The 17226-nt window shown below is 35.9% G+C and overlaps 1 long non-coding RNA gene across 23 annotated transcripts in view; it reads left to right on the top strand.

The window, feature by feature from the left end:
* LOC111772582 (uncharacterized) overlaps nt 1–17226 on the top strand; it is a 67565-nt gene that overhangs the window by 17785 nt on the left and 32554 nt on the right. For all 23 annotated transcript variants that reach the window (XR_011436287.1, XR_011436288.1, XR_011436293.1 and 20 more), the window contains exon 5: nt 4474–4570. This is a non-coding gene — a long non-coding RNA (uncharacterized lncRNA). The remainder of the gene's footprint in view (nt 1–4473; nt 4571–17226) is intronic.

The following is a 17226-nucleotide window of genomic DNA, read 5'->3' as shown; positions in this document are numbered from 1 at the left end:
ATGCCATCAGTTTTGGAGAAGCCAGATTGAAAATCAAAGCAAAATTACTTTTATCTACATATAACTTATCTAGATAGAACTCTAAATGTGTCACAATATGCAAACATTTAGAAAATTTGTTTTGCGTTCATATAATTATAAATGTAAATTCTGAATATTGTGAGATTGTTAACCAAGGCATGGGTTTCAACTTCTCCTATTCTTAGGAAATGGGGCATTCTAACCAAAGTGATTATTTTAGATGTGTTCCATTTTATACTTCAGTGAATCTGCTTAACCTTCTATCATTGTGGAGATTTTCGAATTACATTTGTTTGCAGACTCTCTTGTATATAAAATATTGAAATATTCAATAGGTGTTCTTTTCATAAATAGAAATTTAAAAAGTTTTTCTTGTTCAAAAGTATGAAATGAAAAAAATTGTTAAAGTAAAATAGTGTTCTTAATTACTAGTGTGAATTTAAACCAGCCCCTCCTCCAAAAGTATTAAGGATATTGACAAAAACAATTTATTTAGTAATGAGGCTTAATGTGTTGCTCATAACAGGTGAACAAAGATTTTTTTTCTGTTGTGGAATATTAATAAAAATTATTTTTCAGGGAAAACAGCATCATTTTTTTGCTTCCTAAATTGTGTTGGTCTTACGTCCTCTATTTAGAAAATATTTGATGTAAAATCTAGAAAAATAGTGCAGTGTTGACTTTTGTACAATAGTTTAAATATATGAATGCATAAAAATTGATTATAACTTATTGTGTGGTAAAACGAAATGAAAATTTTCACCTATAGGGTCAGAAGTGTTCTTCACATATTCACTATACAAATATTAAAATTTCTCTGTGAGTTATCCCGTATCCATTCGGCAGATTAATTGACAGCTTAATTTAACTGACATGATTGTATAAAGGAAGACTAGAACAGGGGGTGAATGCTACAGAAACATATTTGTTCAAAGATATTTACTTAGTGCTTGCCATTGACTAAGAACAGGGGTTATAATGGCAAACAGAACAAATACACTGTAAGCTTTCCTGGATCTTACTGTTTAGTGGGAAAATCAAATAATTATGCAAAGAAATGTCCATTTACAGACGATGTTGCCTACTTGAAAGACATGTGAAGAATAACGTGAGAAGCTGTAAGGCAGCAGGCTTGGTTTAGAATGGGGGTTGTTTTTACATAGAGATGCGGGAAGATTGAAAAACTCTATCACCACAACTACTTTCACAGCAATCTTCCTGGATTAACTCTGATGATACATATTTTCTACTATTTTATATTTTTCCTATTATAAAATAAGCATTTGTTCTCAAATTCAGAGTCAGAAATAAGGAATCATATATATATATACATATACATATATGTACACCTTATAAAACATGGTCAACAGTCTTGTAGAACAACCAGCCTTCACTCTCAGGTTAAAATTTTTCTAGTGAGGTGATATTTCAGGCAATTCTCTTTGGTACTCAGTGTAAATCTTGGCCTAATTTGTGCAGTCATTAATCTAAACTCACATAAAAGTAGCTTCTTATTAACATTCTATTTTGACAGCTGGGACCTTGTGTTACCAGAGGAGGAATCAGAGCAAAAGGATGGCCAACTAGGGAACGGCCAGGGCAGTAGGAAGAGACTGACACCTTGTAAAGAGTGGACCAGTAATGCGGTAATATCCTTCTCAGAGTGGAGGGCTAACAGTTTTGTAGGATATTAGTGAACAAAAGCACTGGGCAAGGATAGAAACAATGACAATAACAGACAATATTTATGGATATTTATGATGTATCAAGAATTGTGCTTGATGCTTTGTATTCTATATTTTATTGGTCATCCCTATAAGGTAAATATTTCATTTTTAGCACTTTAGAGAGAAAGACACTAAGGGTTAGAGAGTTTTGGTAACATTCCAAAGGTGACTGTAGATGGTTAGTGGATGTGGTAAGCTAGAAAATACCCCTCCAAAAGGTATCCACCTCCCCATCCCTGGAATCTGAGAATGTACTTTAAATGGCAGAAGGAAGGATTTTTGCAGATATAGTTAAGTTAAGGACATTGACATGGGGAGATTATCCAGGCGTACCCGGGTACAATCACATGTATCCTTATAAGAGGAAGGCAGGGGGATATTTTACACACTGACGCACAGAGGAGACTCTGGTGTGACCATGGAGGCAGGGATTAGAGCGATGTGGCCACAAGTCAAGGAATGCTGGCAGCCCCCAGAAGCTGGAAGATGCCAGGAACAGGGTTGTCCCCTGAGCCTCCCCAGGGAGCACAGCCCTGCTGGCACCTTGATTTCAGTCCAGTGATGTGAACTTTGAACTTCTGGCCTTCAGAACTGTGAGGAAAAAGCCATTCTGTTGTTTTGAGGTTTCAAGGATGTGGCAATTTGTTACCGCAGCTGTAGGAAACTAATAGAGTTATGAAATAAACCAGATATGTCTGTCTCCAGAAATAGAGCTTTCCACCACTTGCCAGACCATAGATATAAATTACAAGGCATAAAAATTATCAATTTTTCCTTAGCACCAAAAGCTGAAAGGAAAAAATTAAGTAAAACGTGTGTGTGTATGTGTATATGAATATGTCATGTATGTATATGGTAAATTATGAAGCCTAAAAGTCTTAAAGTAATGTTTTAATTTTACAATCAATGCTCATGCACACACACACACACCTGTTCACAAACATTGTTTGTCTAATCCAAAGTTAGGGAAATGTTTCTACAATGCCATACCATTTGTTTATTATACCATATTCCTGAAGATACAGTTAACTTTTATGAGTAATTGAAAGTAGTTTGAGTGTTATCATTCCCTAAGGAGGCGTACTTTCCTCCAAATTTAAATTTGTACTTGCTGGCATTGTAAAATTTATCTTTGCTTATTTTTCTCACTTTTACTCTTTCACTGTCTTTTAAAAGATTAGTTAACCTGGTAACCATATAATTTTTTCATTCATTTTTCTGTGGCTTAAGTCTGTTTCCTCTCATTCATTTCATTATCCTTGCATTCCCACACTGGAACCATTGAGATGAATCCTGCACTGATCTTCTTCTGAAACATTATGAGTTTTGCAGTTCCAAGTTCTATCCTTGGATGAATAAAATCAACTTTGCATTCGTCTGAATTTTTAAAAGCACATTTTAACAAAAAAGGCAATCAGATATTTCGGCAGTATGTTTTAGTGAAGTTCTAAAACACATAGTAATGGCCATGATAATTTCACATGCTTTGGGGCTGGCCAAAGTTAAATTCAGTGGCACAGCAGTTAAATTCACACATTCCCTTCGGCAGCCCGGGGTTCGCCGGTTTGGATCCCGCGTGTGGAAATGGCACCAGTTGGCAAGCCATGCTATTGTAGGCATCCCACATATAAAGTAGAGGAAGATAGGAATGAGATGTTAGCTCAGGGTCAGTCTTCCTCAACAAAAAGAGGAGGATTGGCAGCAGATGTTAGCTCAGAGCTAATGCTCCTCAGAAAAAAAAAATCATCCTTCTCCCACCCTTCAGAAGCCCTCCCTGGGTCCCCTTCACATCTGGTATGAGCCAGCCCTTTGCTCACAGCACTGTTGTTGTGGTCAGTTTTTCCAGGATTCTCAGCTTTGGCTAACTGAATGAATAGAGTTTACTAAAATAAGAGGGGACAGAGCATTTCAATTAAAGGAAATAATAGATGCAGTGGCTACAGCGTGGACAGAAAGATAATTATTAGGAATGACGGGAGGGTTGCTGATGCTAGGGAGGCTGGGCTTATATTTCGAAACACCTCACGAGTTATGTGAAGGCGTCTGGATTGTAAGTACCACCAGTTTTCCTGGCATGTCCAAGTGATTCATATACTTTCCTCCCTTCCTGGTATCATTTAGATTCAAAAATAAAGCCGACCATATTCTTCCAATATTCTATACCTATTTGTACAATGTTTTTATAACTCAATGATTTTAACAGCGACACCTCAGTGGTCTCTATATGAAATGGCTCTTTTCATGTACAAAAACCAACATAAGTTGGACTTTCAACGACGATAAAGCTATATAAAAGTAAAGGCTAACAAATAAATGAGATTATCTCAAGGACAACAAAAGTAGTGATAGAATCCTGGGAGCCAGGAGAGTACTTCTTATGACAAACATCTTCCTTCCCTTTTGCCTGTGCATTTGATTGTTGCACCAAAGAGGATGTGTGATGGAGCATCTCAAGGAGAGAAAATCAATCAAAAATTGTATAAAACCATTCCACCAGCACCATCACAACAGCAGCAAATCATTTTTAAAAACTTCTAGATGTCAACTAGATTTATTATCTGAAGTAAGAGGACCTGTGGAGATCATGTGAATGGAAGAAGCATATGGCATATGATATTTTATGAGCTTAGTGTATGTGTAGTTTTGAATTTTTATCAACTGGAAGGGTTTTATGTTCAGTTTTTTTTCAAATTAACTAAATTCTCGGATTATGTGGCACTTTCAGAAATTCCTGCTTTCATTGTGAAGACTTATCCTTTAAAGAAAATCGCTCTTCAGAATCTGACCTTGCTATCCAATTTAAGGTGTATGCTCCTCTCAAGGTAAGCGACATTGTTTGTTATGGGCCCATATGCGAAATGACCAACAGAAATGTGACAGACTTGGTGGCAACTAGAAAATAAAATCCTGTCGGAAGGCCTGGTCTACTCGGAGTGTATTCTGCTCCCCCAGTAGATCCTTGTTTAATTTTGTGGGGAACACTTAGGTTGTTTGTAGTAAGTGTCATTTTTCCCACTGAAATTATGAGCGGTGAAAGGAATGTGGATGCTATCCCAAGGGTGTGCTGAATGGGAGATATAGTCACATCCTTCTCTGAAGCCACTAGTCCTGTCCGCCAACCCTCAAACACAAACATACCAACATCAAGCCTGATGGAATAGCTATAATAATTAATGAAGTCTGCAAGTCTTAAAAGTAACATCTGAATTTCACCACGTAGTTAAGTAATGGTAGATTTAACTAGATGTATTTACAGTACGTTTTAAAATTCTCTATTTAAATCTATTTAAAATAAGATTAGCCTTTGCCTAATGCTTCTTGGTGTTCTGTGGGGCCTCGCTTGCCTGTGGCCCTGGAGCTCAGTGCCACCGAGGCAGTAACAATCGTGTACTACCTCGGGCTGGACAGGGCTGGAGGGGGGATTTTGCTGGTCTCATAACCTGGGCGAGACTGTCTGATGGGAAATTGCCCAGACAGAGGAGCCTGAGGAGTAGATAGTTGGTGGAGGATATCGCAGACATTAATAACGTTAAAAAGCAAACTCAGGCACATTAAAGTTTTCAAGAGTTTATTTGAATATACATGGATTGAAATCTAGCAGCGTGAAACCGAAAATGGTTAGGAATGCAGCACTGACAGGAGCTAGGGGAGAGGTTTTTATGGAGAAGATGGGGAAACAAAGAGAGGAAATTATTGGATTGGCTGTAGTTTAAGCGGGTGCCTTATTTGGGAAGGCCTCCTCGCCTGCCTGTTGTGATCTGTTGTTCTTCAGGTTCGTTTTCTCCATTTCCAGCACGTTGACTCTGGTTGGGTTTTGGTTTGCTTGCATCGGCTGCTATGACCTTACAGCCGCCTCTGTCCAATGGCCTCCTTGTTTAATGACCTTAACAGTAATAGCTGCTGGTTTCTAATCTGTCTTTATAAAGTGATCTCGAAAGTGCCGCCAGCTTGTTCATAAAACATTTATATTTTCAATTAAAATGAGACAATACAGTGATAGCATTCTGCTAACCTAAGTATTTATAGTGAATATACGTTTCTGTATTTTGAAATGCTCCCTAACATTTCTTGTTTAGAAAATAATATGAACATTTAGAAACCTTTTGGCTTAGACATTAATTTCTGACTTCTCACTGACTCTTCCATTCTGTGATAAATTCTCCCTACCCTGTTAAGGGAAAGAGAGGGTGTCAGGATGTTTGTCAAGCTTCTGTGGCCCCGAAACCATACAGAGGCATGGCACATTCTGTCTTTTCAGTGGCCAGAGACCTCACATAATGCCCAGATGTAAAGAGAGGTATTTTTAAAAAGTTTTTCAACAATGCTTTATTTTTTGGTTTTGTTAGAGAATTACACGATAAGCAAGTGATTTGCTATTAACCTATAAAAATACAGTATTTCAATTGCTGAGCATCAAAGCTGATCTTGTGCTCAAGGGAAAAAATAGTAGAATGGAATTTATCACTTTGTCTCCATATGCTTAACTTGGTGTTTATTCTTTCATGTGCTATTTGTATACGTTATGATAAAAATGCTAAGTTAAAAAAATAATATTTATTGAATGAAAGTTGAATGAGTAAAGTCAGTTCTGTATTCCTGTTTTTTATGAGAGAGGATTCAGATTGCAGTTCAGGCAACATATTCATTTATTTAACAGATGTTTTGTTGTTGTTTGTTTCTTCTTTTTTTGTTTTTACCTTTCGACTCCCTTCATCCATTTCCCTGACCCCAGACTCTGGTAACCACCCATCTGTTCTCTGTCGGTGAGCTTTTGTTTTCTGTCAGATTCCACATATAAGAGCAGTCATAAGGTCTTTGTCTTTCTCTGTATAACTTATTTCACTTAGCATAATGCCTTCAAGGGCCATCCATTTTGCCTCAATGGCAATATTTCATTCCATTTTATGGCTGAGTAATATTCCACTGTGTATATATACACCACAATTTGTCCATTCATCTGTGGATGGGCACTTAGGTTGTTTCTCTATCTTGGCTAGTGTAAACAATGCTGCAATGAACATGGGGGTGCATATATCTTTTCAAATTAGTGTTTTTGTTTTTGGATAAATACAAAGAAGTGAAATTGCTGGATAATATGGTAGTTCTAGTTTTACTTTTTTGAGGACTCTCCATACTGTTTTTTTTCTGAGGAATCTCCATGCTGTTTCCTTTCTTTTTTTTTTGAGGAAGATTAGCCCTTAGCTAACATCTGCCGCCAATCCTCCTCTTTTTGCTGAGGAAGACTGGCCCTGAGCTAACATCTGTGCCCATCTTCCTCTACTTTATATGTGGGACACCTGCCACAGCATGGCTTGCAAACTTAACCCCTGCACCACTGGACCGGCCCCTTCATACTGTTTTCCATTGTGGCTGCATCAATTTACATTCCCACCAGCAGTGCACAAGGGTTCAACCCCAAATTTTTTACACAGAAAAAATAATCTCTCTAAAATGAAGAAGAAATAAAAGCATTTCCATAAATATAAAAACTGACAGAATTTGTCATCATCAGATATACCTTAGAGAAAGAAAAAGAGCATTCTTCTCTAGAAGGAAAATGATTTTTAGTCAGAAATGTTGAAATAAAAGAAGGCATTAAAATCAACCAAGAGGCTAAAATTTGCATAAATGTGAATTATATAGTCTGTACAAAAACATAATGATAAGATCTCTGGAATCAAAGGAATTTGTAAAGAAATCCTTACTTTTAATAAGACAGTTTAGAGGCCAGCCCAGTGGCATAGTGGTTAGGTTTGCATGCTCTGCTTCAGCAGCTTGGGCTTCGCTGGTTCGGATCCTGGGCGTGGACCTAGCACTGCTCATCAAGCCATGCTGAGGTGGCATCCCACATGGAAGAACTGGAAGGACCTGCAACTAGGATATGCAACTATGTACTGGGGCTTTGGGGAGCAAAAAAAGAAAAAGAGGAAGATTGGCAACAGATGTTAGCTCAGGGCCAGTCTGCCTTGCCAAAACATAAATAAATAAAAGCACACATTCACAAACAAGACAGTTTAGCAAGGTAGCTGGATACAAAATTGATGCATACAAAACTACTATACGATTTTATACTGTTTGAAATGAAATGATATAAGCTACCAGATCCATTCATAAAAAATGTGAGGTAATTTGAATAAATCTAGCAGAAGTGTAATATCCTATGTGAGAAAAGTTGTAGAAATTTTCCTGAGATTTACTTTAAAAAGACCTAACTTAGTGGAAAGATATAATACATTCATCATTTTGAAAACACTGTACCGTAACAATATAAATTCTTTTCACATTTACGTATAGATTCAATGTAATCCCAATGTGTGTGTGTGTGTGTGTGTGTGTGTGAACATGTGTGTAACATATGACAAGCAGATTCTAAAACTTAAATGCAATGTAAAAGGCCAGAAGTAGCTACGAGATTCTTGAAAAAGAAGAACAAGCTCTCAAAACTTGCTCTACCAGTGTAGAGGGATAGAAAGATCGATAAATCGATACAGGTAGATGAGGAGAGAGAGAGAGCTTTAGTGCTGGGAGGAGAAAATAGATACGTGGGAGGTAATGGTGAGTCCAGAATCAGTCTCACATATGTTTATACATTTGATTTGAGATTTTCATCTCTTTGATTATTGATTTCTTTCATGCAAACAAATCATTTATCCTGAGGAAAAAATCTAATTATAAAGGTACATGAATTTACATTTTAGGTTATTCCCATTTTGTTGCCCAATTCAAGTTTTTCTGTGCTTTCTAGTGACTCCATTGATTTTCCAATATTAGTAAAATTATTTCAACTATTTTGAGAAAGAGACTGTAAGATTTATATTTACTTAAATATCATCTGCCTGAGACAACTGCTATTCTCTGTACCTTCAAAATTAAATTTTATTTATAAAAGTTTTGCTTTATTAAGAACGTATGTATATATGAAAAGTGTTTTAGGTGTGGACTATGAGGACACAGTTGTTCTCCTTCTAAAAGAAATTCAAGGAACAAATTGATTCAAACTTTTCTAGTGAAAGATCTTATTAGGCACATGGTTGCCTGATACAAGGACCTAGAAGGAAAGAAGAGAATAAAATAAAATCCACTAAGACATTTACCCACCTGAATTCAGAGGAGTGACTGTGAGAGAAGAAGGCAGAGAGAAAGAACTATAAGATGTAATGGGTAAACCAGTGAGACACTCCTCTCCTATTTCCAGTTTATAAGAGTTGATGAAAAATGAACACATCAGAACGATTAAAGTGAAAATTCCTAAGCACTGAATAGAGCCAAATAAAATGTACTTTTACTATATATTTTTAATTTATTTAGTATTCAGAAGTACAGAATTCAGTTGATCAAACTTATGGCTTCATGGCATACGAATATTATTTACTCATGATTTTTCTCTGTTAATTTCTTGTTCTATTGTCTTTACTCTTCATCCCTCAACCGCAGAACCATTTCCCCTTCAACATTAGCCCCCATTCTTGTGGGTTAAATATGTTTGCTTTCAATCTGCTATCCAGCCTTCTTGTTTTATATGTGTATTTGTGACTACTTGAACTATTAATTTATATTTTTGATAAGTTTACAAATAAATTTTGATATAAATGTGTTTCTTTTAAAATTCACTATGATCTATTTTTCATATGTTTCTACATTCAGCTTATGCAAATAGTCCATTTATTCTCATCACTACATAGTATCCTATTACACACATATAGCTGATGTTACTTCAACATTCTCCCATAAGAGACACCTAGGTAGCCTTCTGCTGTTTCCTAAAAAGGAATATTGCAGTATAAATCCTTATGCATGTCTCCCTTGTCCACCTGAAAGAGTTTTCTAGGCTTTTTTGCTTAATGTTCTCTTTTTGAAAACATGGCAACATTTACACAGTTGAACAGTTCTTTACTGAGAGTTAAGATATAACCAAACAAAGGTGGAAATAATGAAAAACGAGAGCAAATAAGAAGAAAAGACCGTGTGGACAAACCTAAGGAGAAACTAATAAGATAAGTCATCTCGCTAACATACTATTTGGAGTTGTCTAGAAACAGCAACAGGATTAAGAGACTACAGTTTTTTAAAAAATCATGCTATTGGGTATAGAATTTTAAAATAGGAATGTTAAAATGAACATTGGCATAAGAAAAGCTTCATTATGCTAAAATGAAATAAATAATAAAAATTGAAATGATTTAGTTATATACACTCTATACAAACTCTTTTAGAGGCAAATTTATATTTGATATATAACACACCTCTTGTAATAAAGTTATGGTATCCTTATCTATTCTATAAGGCATTATTTTTAACTAATGGGGTTAAATTTAACATTTTAAGTGTATATAATATATACAATGTTTGTACATTAAGATTGAAGAGGAAAACAATGCTTTTCTCAAAAAAATGAAAAAAGCAAATTGTAAATTTAAAAAATAGGAAAAATACCACGTTTTACATGTGTGTTTTCCAAATTATGGTGTGTGGTCTACTTAATGCCTACCAAATAGTAAAATCAGAAATTTGTCGTAGTTAAGAATTGTTTGAAACATATAATATTTTAAAAATCTCCTCCCAACTCAGAATACCTCTCCACAAGTGTAGAGGAGAAAGACAATAATCTTAATGTTGCATAAGCAATAAACCAGAATGTGAGGCACATCACAGGCAGTTTGTAAGAGAAAATTGCCAAAGACAGAAAGAAATCTCACCCTAGTATGTTGCCAAGCAGATCGATGCATTGTGTACATGTTCTCAACATAGACAATAATTAGTCCTCAAGAAAGAAGATTTGACAGCATCAATTCTCACACATAGTTCATCCTAAATTCACCTGGTTATTGGGGTGAACATCTATGTTTGCTAATGGGCTTTATTGAAAAGAAGAATGAATTTCCCATGTCTTTATGACATGAAGTAATTTTGCCACTTAGGCAAGGCGTCTACTGAAATTAGGCTCCTGCCCTCCCACACAACCTAGGAGGTAGGGAAGCTCTTTCCCTTGATGTCGACATTTCAAAGAAGTGGTTCCCAGGTCTTAGAGAAAGTCATTCATGGGTCTTAAAGCTGGTAAGAGGCTTATTAAACTTCTAAAAGGATTTACATACATATCCAACAGAGAAAGAACTTATAAGTTTTCTAAAGTAAATATTCTAAGAAAAGGGAGGGAAGAGAACTCTCTTCCCTTATTTTCAACAGAGAATTAAACCACTTGTTTTTAATTTCTTTTCCCTTCTAGAATCTATATTGAGTAGACAGAAAATTCAGTTCTCCTGGAAAATTATACATTTGAACTTTATATAGAAGAAATATTATTGGATATTTCTATATGTATAAATATTTTCTGATCAAAACATGCTATAATCAAATGAGATCATAGGAAAACCATGAAAAATATTTAAAAATTTAGTAAAATATATTAATTATAGGAGCCTTGTATATATATAAGATATTTATTTGAGATATTAATTTATGTGCATTATATGTAAATATATATTGAAATTCAAAAATATTTATATATTTTATATAAAACTGTATTTGTATTTCAATATAAATCAAAGTTTTAAAGGTCATATTCTTTCTGGAAGAAAACCATCCGTAGTTCAAATTTACTTGGAAATTCACATGCTTCAAGAAATCAGAACTAGTGTTTCTAATTCCAAATACGACTTAAGGCTAACATAGACTTATTACCACAGAATTAAGACTAACACAGACTTATGATAACCTTCAGTCCTTTTTACTCAGAGAAAATCATCAAGTTAAAGTTGCACATTTGCTAGATATATACTACTGGTTGATTGAAATTCTCAACCCATTTTTCTTTCTAACACATTAGCAGTAACAACACTGTTAAAAATAGCCTTGAATTTTGATGTCTATGGAGTTATGACAAGCACAGCACAGACTGTGAAACCTCTCCTATTACTGACTTATATTAATAGAGATACAGAGTTATTATTGCCTGTCAAGCCTGCAGTTGACAGGAATTCAAGTTATGCAATCGAAAGTTGCCCTGAATTTTCACTGAAACCATTTTGCAAATGAGTGTTTCTCTGCGATCATAATAACAATGTCCAAATTGTGACATAGACTTATTGAATATCTTCCTTTTTGATTTTTAATAACAAAACATTTTTTATTAAGGTATTTTTTACATACCATAAAATTGACCTATCAGAAGTGTACAGTTTGATAAATTTTGGGAACTGTCTATAAACATGTACCCTCCATGCACAATTCAGATATAGACAAATTTCCTCTCCCTAAAAGCATCCTTCTGTTCCTTTGTGGGGGAGACTGTCTCCCACCCCTAGAGCCAGTAAAGGCTACTCTGCTTTCTGTCACTGTGGTTTTTCCTTTTATAGAATTTTATATAAATGGAATTATATTGTCTTTTGTATTTTACTACTTTCAGTTAGCATAATGTCCCAGATTCAGCTAGGTTGTGGTATCTATTCATTTTTTTACTTTTTATCATCATGTAATATCCTATAGAATGTTTAAGCCACAATTTGTCCGTCACTGGTAGATGGACATACAGCTTGTTTACAGTTTTTAGTCATTATGAATAAAGCTGCTATGAATATTCACAGACACATCTGCGTAAGCATATATTTTCACTTCTCTTTGATAAGTACCTAAGAGTGGAATTGCTGGTTTGTACGATCAGTGTATGTTTTACACTATATGGTAGAGCTATATTGTTTCAAAAGTGACCGTTTGGGATGCCCACCAGCTTGTATGAAAGTTTCACTTACTCCCCACACTCCTCAAGTCTGAGTATTTTCACTTGAGCCATTTTAGTGTATGTGTGTGTAGTTGTATTTTGTGGTCATTCTAATTTGTGTTTTTCACTTGAGCCATTTTAGTGTATGTGTGTGTAGTTGTATTTTGTGGTCATTCTAATTTGTGTTTTTCACTTGAGCCATTTTAGTGTATGTGTGTGTAGCTGTATTTTGTGGTCATTCTAATTTGTGTTTTTCACTTGAGCCATTTTAGTGTATGTGTGTGTAGTTGTATTTTGTGGTCATTCTAATTTGTGTTTTTCACTTGAGCCATTTTAGTGTATGTGTGTGTAGTTGTATTTTGTGGTCATTCTAATTTGTGTTTTTCTCTTGAGCCATTTTAGTGTATGTGTGTGTAGTTGTATTTTGTGGTCATTCTAATTTGTGTTTTTCACTTGAGCCATTTTAGTGTATGTGTGTGTAGTTGTATTTTGTGGTCATTCTAATTTGTGTTTTTCACTTGAGCCATTTTAGTGTATGTGTGTGTAGCTGTATTTTGTGGTCATTCTAATTTGTGTTTTTCACTTGAGCCATTTTAGTGTATGTGTGTGTAGCTGTATTTTGTGGTCATTCTAATTTGTGTTTTTCACTTGAGCCATTTTAGTGTATGTGTGTGTAGTTGTATTTTGTGGTCATTCTAATTTGTGTTTTTCACTTGAGCCATTTTAGTGTATGTGTGTAGTTGTATTTTGTGGTCATTCTAATTTGTGTTTTTCTCTTGACCCATTTTAGTGTATGTGTGTAGTTGTATTTTGTGGTCATTCTAATTTGTGTTTTTCACTTGAGCCATTTTAGTGTGTGTGTGTAGTTGTATTTTGTGGTCATTCTAATTTGTGTTTTTCACTTGAGCCATTTTAGTGTATGTGTGTGTAGTTGTATTTTGTGGTCATTCTAATTTGTGTTTTTCTGGTGGCTCGTGACGTTTAGCATCTTTTCACATTACAGTTTGCCATCGCACATCTTCTTTGCGAAGTGTCTACTCCTATCTTTTGCTGAGTTTTCATTGGATTGTCCTATTGTTCGTGAGTCATAAGAGGCCTTCCCATATCCAGCCCATGGTTGGATTTGCAAAAGTTTCCCCGGGTCTGTACTTTGCTTTTCTGTGTCCTGAGTGATGTCTTTCAAATAGCAACCATGTCTAATGTTGATGAAATATATTTTATCAACTTTCAGATACTTTATTTTTTGTGTTGTTTAACAAATCTTAGCCTAACCTAATTCTCAAAGATTTTCTCTTATGTTTTTACCTTCCACCTGGATGTCTGTATGTGAGAGTAAAGGTACTGGATAGTTCAAAACAAAACAAAAAACTCCTTTTTCTGTGAAGCTTTTTCAATTTCAGGTAAGTCCAAAACACTTTAAGATGAATTATTCTAGGAAAAGGCAGTGTATTGAATTAGATATATTGACAATAATTCTAATCAAAGTGTCAGTATTTCTCTGTCATTTTTCTTAAAGTTTCGACAATTCATGGTCTCATAGGTGCAAGAAATGTGTATTCCAGTACAGTTCCCTTTAGGGGATTGTGTTAGCCCAGGGAAATCGATGAGAACTATAATAATGTAGAGAGATTGATAATAACATAAAATTGCTTAGAGTCAATTTACATGGAAAAATAGCCTAAGTAAGACTCTAGGGATTGGTGAGCACTATCTATAGATTACCTATTCTGAACTCTTTTTCCAGAAATTTTCTGTAGGGCTGTCATATTTTGCTTAAAGATCTTTTTATAAATAAACTTTAATTTCAAAAACATATCCATACAACTTTGTCACAACTATGATGTTATGTAAAGCAATTGCCACTGGGAACATATTCGGTGGGTTTTTTCCCCTATATTTATTGTGATTTAGATCTTGTGAGAAATGCCACCTTAATTTTCTTCCAACTGCATTTATGATCTCTAAATAGACGTGACAGTGCATCTCACTGCAAAATAGCTTACAGATTTGTTAAATATCATGATATTCACATCAAAACAAACTGAAATTTCTTGAAATTAGATATTTATTACTAAAATATGGACATTTTATTGTTACCAAGTCTTGTAATATCTGCATATTCCTTGTAGTTAGAGAAGTGGCTTATTATAGTATAGGAAATTTCTTAATTGATTGTTTGTGAATACTAAAAATAAAAGATGAAGGAAAGAGACCAAGTACATGAAGAATTTCCTCCTTCTTACTGGTAAATGGTAAACTCACATTCATATTGTAGCATATTTTGTTTTTCAAAGAGGGCCACATGTCCCTTCTCAAATGCTATTCTTACAATGTGACTGACACTCTTCCACCCAAGACTTGGGATCGATGTTTCCTCCTCTTGAATCAGGGTTGCAGTTGTGACTGATCCTCTCCAAAGAGAATGCTGGAAGTGAATTCTATGTGATTTCACATCTTAAAAATGTTACAGGTTCGAGGCTGGCCTGGTGGTGTAGTGGTTAAGTTCATGCACTCTGCTTAGGCAGCCTGGGGTTTGCAGGTTCGGATCATGGCTGCAGACCTACCACCACTTGTCAAGCCACACTGTGGCAGCATCCCACATAACACAGAGGAAGATTGGCACAGATGTTAGCTCAGAAACAATCTTCCTCAAGCAAAAAGAGGAAGATGGCAACAGATGTTGACTCAGGGCCAATCTTTCTCACGCACACAGAAAAACATGTTACAGGTTCTATCTGGCTTTCTCTCTGTCAAAATACATGGCCATGGGACCCAGTCACCATGGTGTGGGAAAGCCTGAACCAGCCCATATGGAAAGACCACATGGGCAGGCAAAATGGATGGGAACCTAGGCGCTGAGATGACAACCAGCATCAACTACCAGATATGTGAGTAAATGATCCTTCAGAAGATTCCAGGCCCCAGTCTTTGAGTTTCGTACCTGAGACCACAGACATTGTAGAGCAGAGGCAAGCCATCCCTGCTGTGCCCTGTCTGAAATCCTGACCACAGAACTGAAGGTTCCTCTGTGCCAGTGAGTTTTATAGTAATTTGTTAGGTAGCGTTGGACAACTGGAGTAGTATTTAATATTTTTAAAGAAGTGAGTATATTTTGGAATGGTGAACACAATAGATCAGAGATTGCTTTCTACCGTTCATGAGACTTGGCCATAAAATTAATTTATGTCTATGTGTTAGTAGGCTTTGTCTCACTAAGTCGAATAAACCATTTAAGTTAGTTTTCTTAAGTTAACAATTCTAAATTGGTCTTAGTAGAATTATAAAAAGAAATAAGCTTTCACATCCTACATAGAAGAATTTGGGAATTAGAGCCCTCAAGAGTTTGCCCATATCTGATCACATGAGCTGATAAATGGGACCACTATTAAAGTTCTTAGCCCTTACCATAGGTTATGGTTGCTCTGGTTGGCACATCCTTCGTATTTCAGTGTTTTACTAACATCGCCAGCCCCCACTGATTTTGACTTTCAGGAATCAAGTGCAGTAAAGACATAGTCCAGGAGCCTGACATCATGACTTTTCTGGGAGAGAATCCCTGATGTATGAAAGCAAATTTCCTGTCCCCAGTAATGGGGAAGAAAGGGATGGGTAGTGGATACTGCTTTTTTCTCTCAATGGGTAGACTGCTGTTCTTCTTAATGTACCTTGAGTGGGAAAGTGAAGATATGCACAAACTAGTTCAGAATCTATTTTCACAAAGAATATAGTGGAAAGAAACTGAATTTTTGAAGCCAGATAGAAACAGTCTTTCTCTTTCGTGTTATAGCTATGTGACTTAGGGCCATTTCTTTACCGTATTTGAAAGTTAGTTTGCATATTTGTTCAATGAGGTTTAGTAAACCTATCATATAGAGATGTTGAGTGATAAATGAGAACGTAAATGTAAAACGTCTAGCACAATACAAAACTTGACTCAATATATAAAAAATATTGGATGAAATAGCTGCAAATGATAACCCAGGAGGCAGTCATTCCCTCTTCTCTTTGCAGCTTTCCCTTTCCCTGGGAGATCTTATGTAGTCCCACGTCTTCAAGTGTTATCTATACAGTAAATTTATACCTGCATCTCAGAATTAGCAGACAAAAATAAGAGAATGTGCTGGAAACAAAGATGATATAATCTTAGCTGAAAAGGAAAAGGAGTGAAGAGAAAGAGAAACTTGGACATAAAAATGATAGAAGACTTGTCTTGAGAATGGGGCTTTGGAATGCCAAATTTTGGACGTGAAAAAGAGAGTGTTTTAAGTTATGGAGCAGGAGTTTCAAAGGGCACAGTCAATGGGTTTGTATTAGAAAAGAGAAACATGATGTTAGGGTAGGAAGACAAAATGGTGCTCTGTAAATATAAGAAGGCAAGAGGAAATATTCTTGGCAGGGGAAAGTGGTGCCGTGGAGTCTGGTGGGTTTAGTACACCTGATCTCCTGGAGACAGGTGAGCATTCATGACTCACAGTGATCAGCGATGGCCTGTGGGCATTGGATGGCTCTCTAGTGTGGGGTTGCTGCTCCTTTTCACTCTGTTCACAGCGGTGGATATTCGTGGCAGCAGACAGAAGCCAGAGTCTGGCCATAAGAACTTTGTAGCTTGACACACAGAGTTTAGGTGCTATCTTGCAGAAACGGTGTTGTGTGCCACGTGCAGATGAGTGGCAGAGCAGAACGGTTTTTCTTGAGGAGAATCCATAATTATGACAATGTAGCACAGTAGTTTAGTTTGAATGTCTAGTTGGTTTTGCAGAAAGA

Source organism: Equus caballus, chromosome 2 (assembly GCF_041296265.1).
Source record: "Equus caballus isolate H_3958 breed thoroughbred chromosome 2, TB-T2T, whole genome shotgun sequence".
NCBI lineage: Eukaryota > Metazoa > Chordata > Mammalia > Perissodactyla > Equidae > Equus > Equus caballus.
This window is presented reverse-complemented; position numbering and strand designations above follow the sequence as displayed.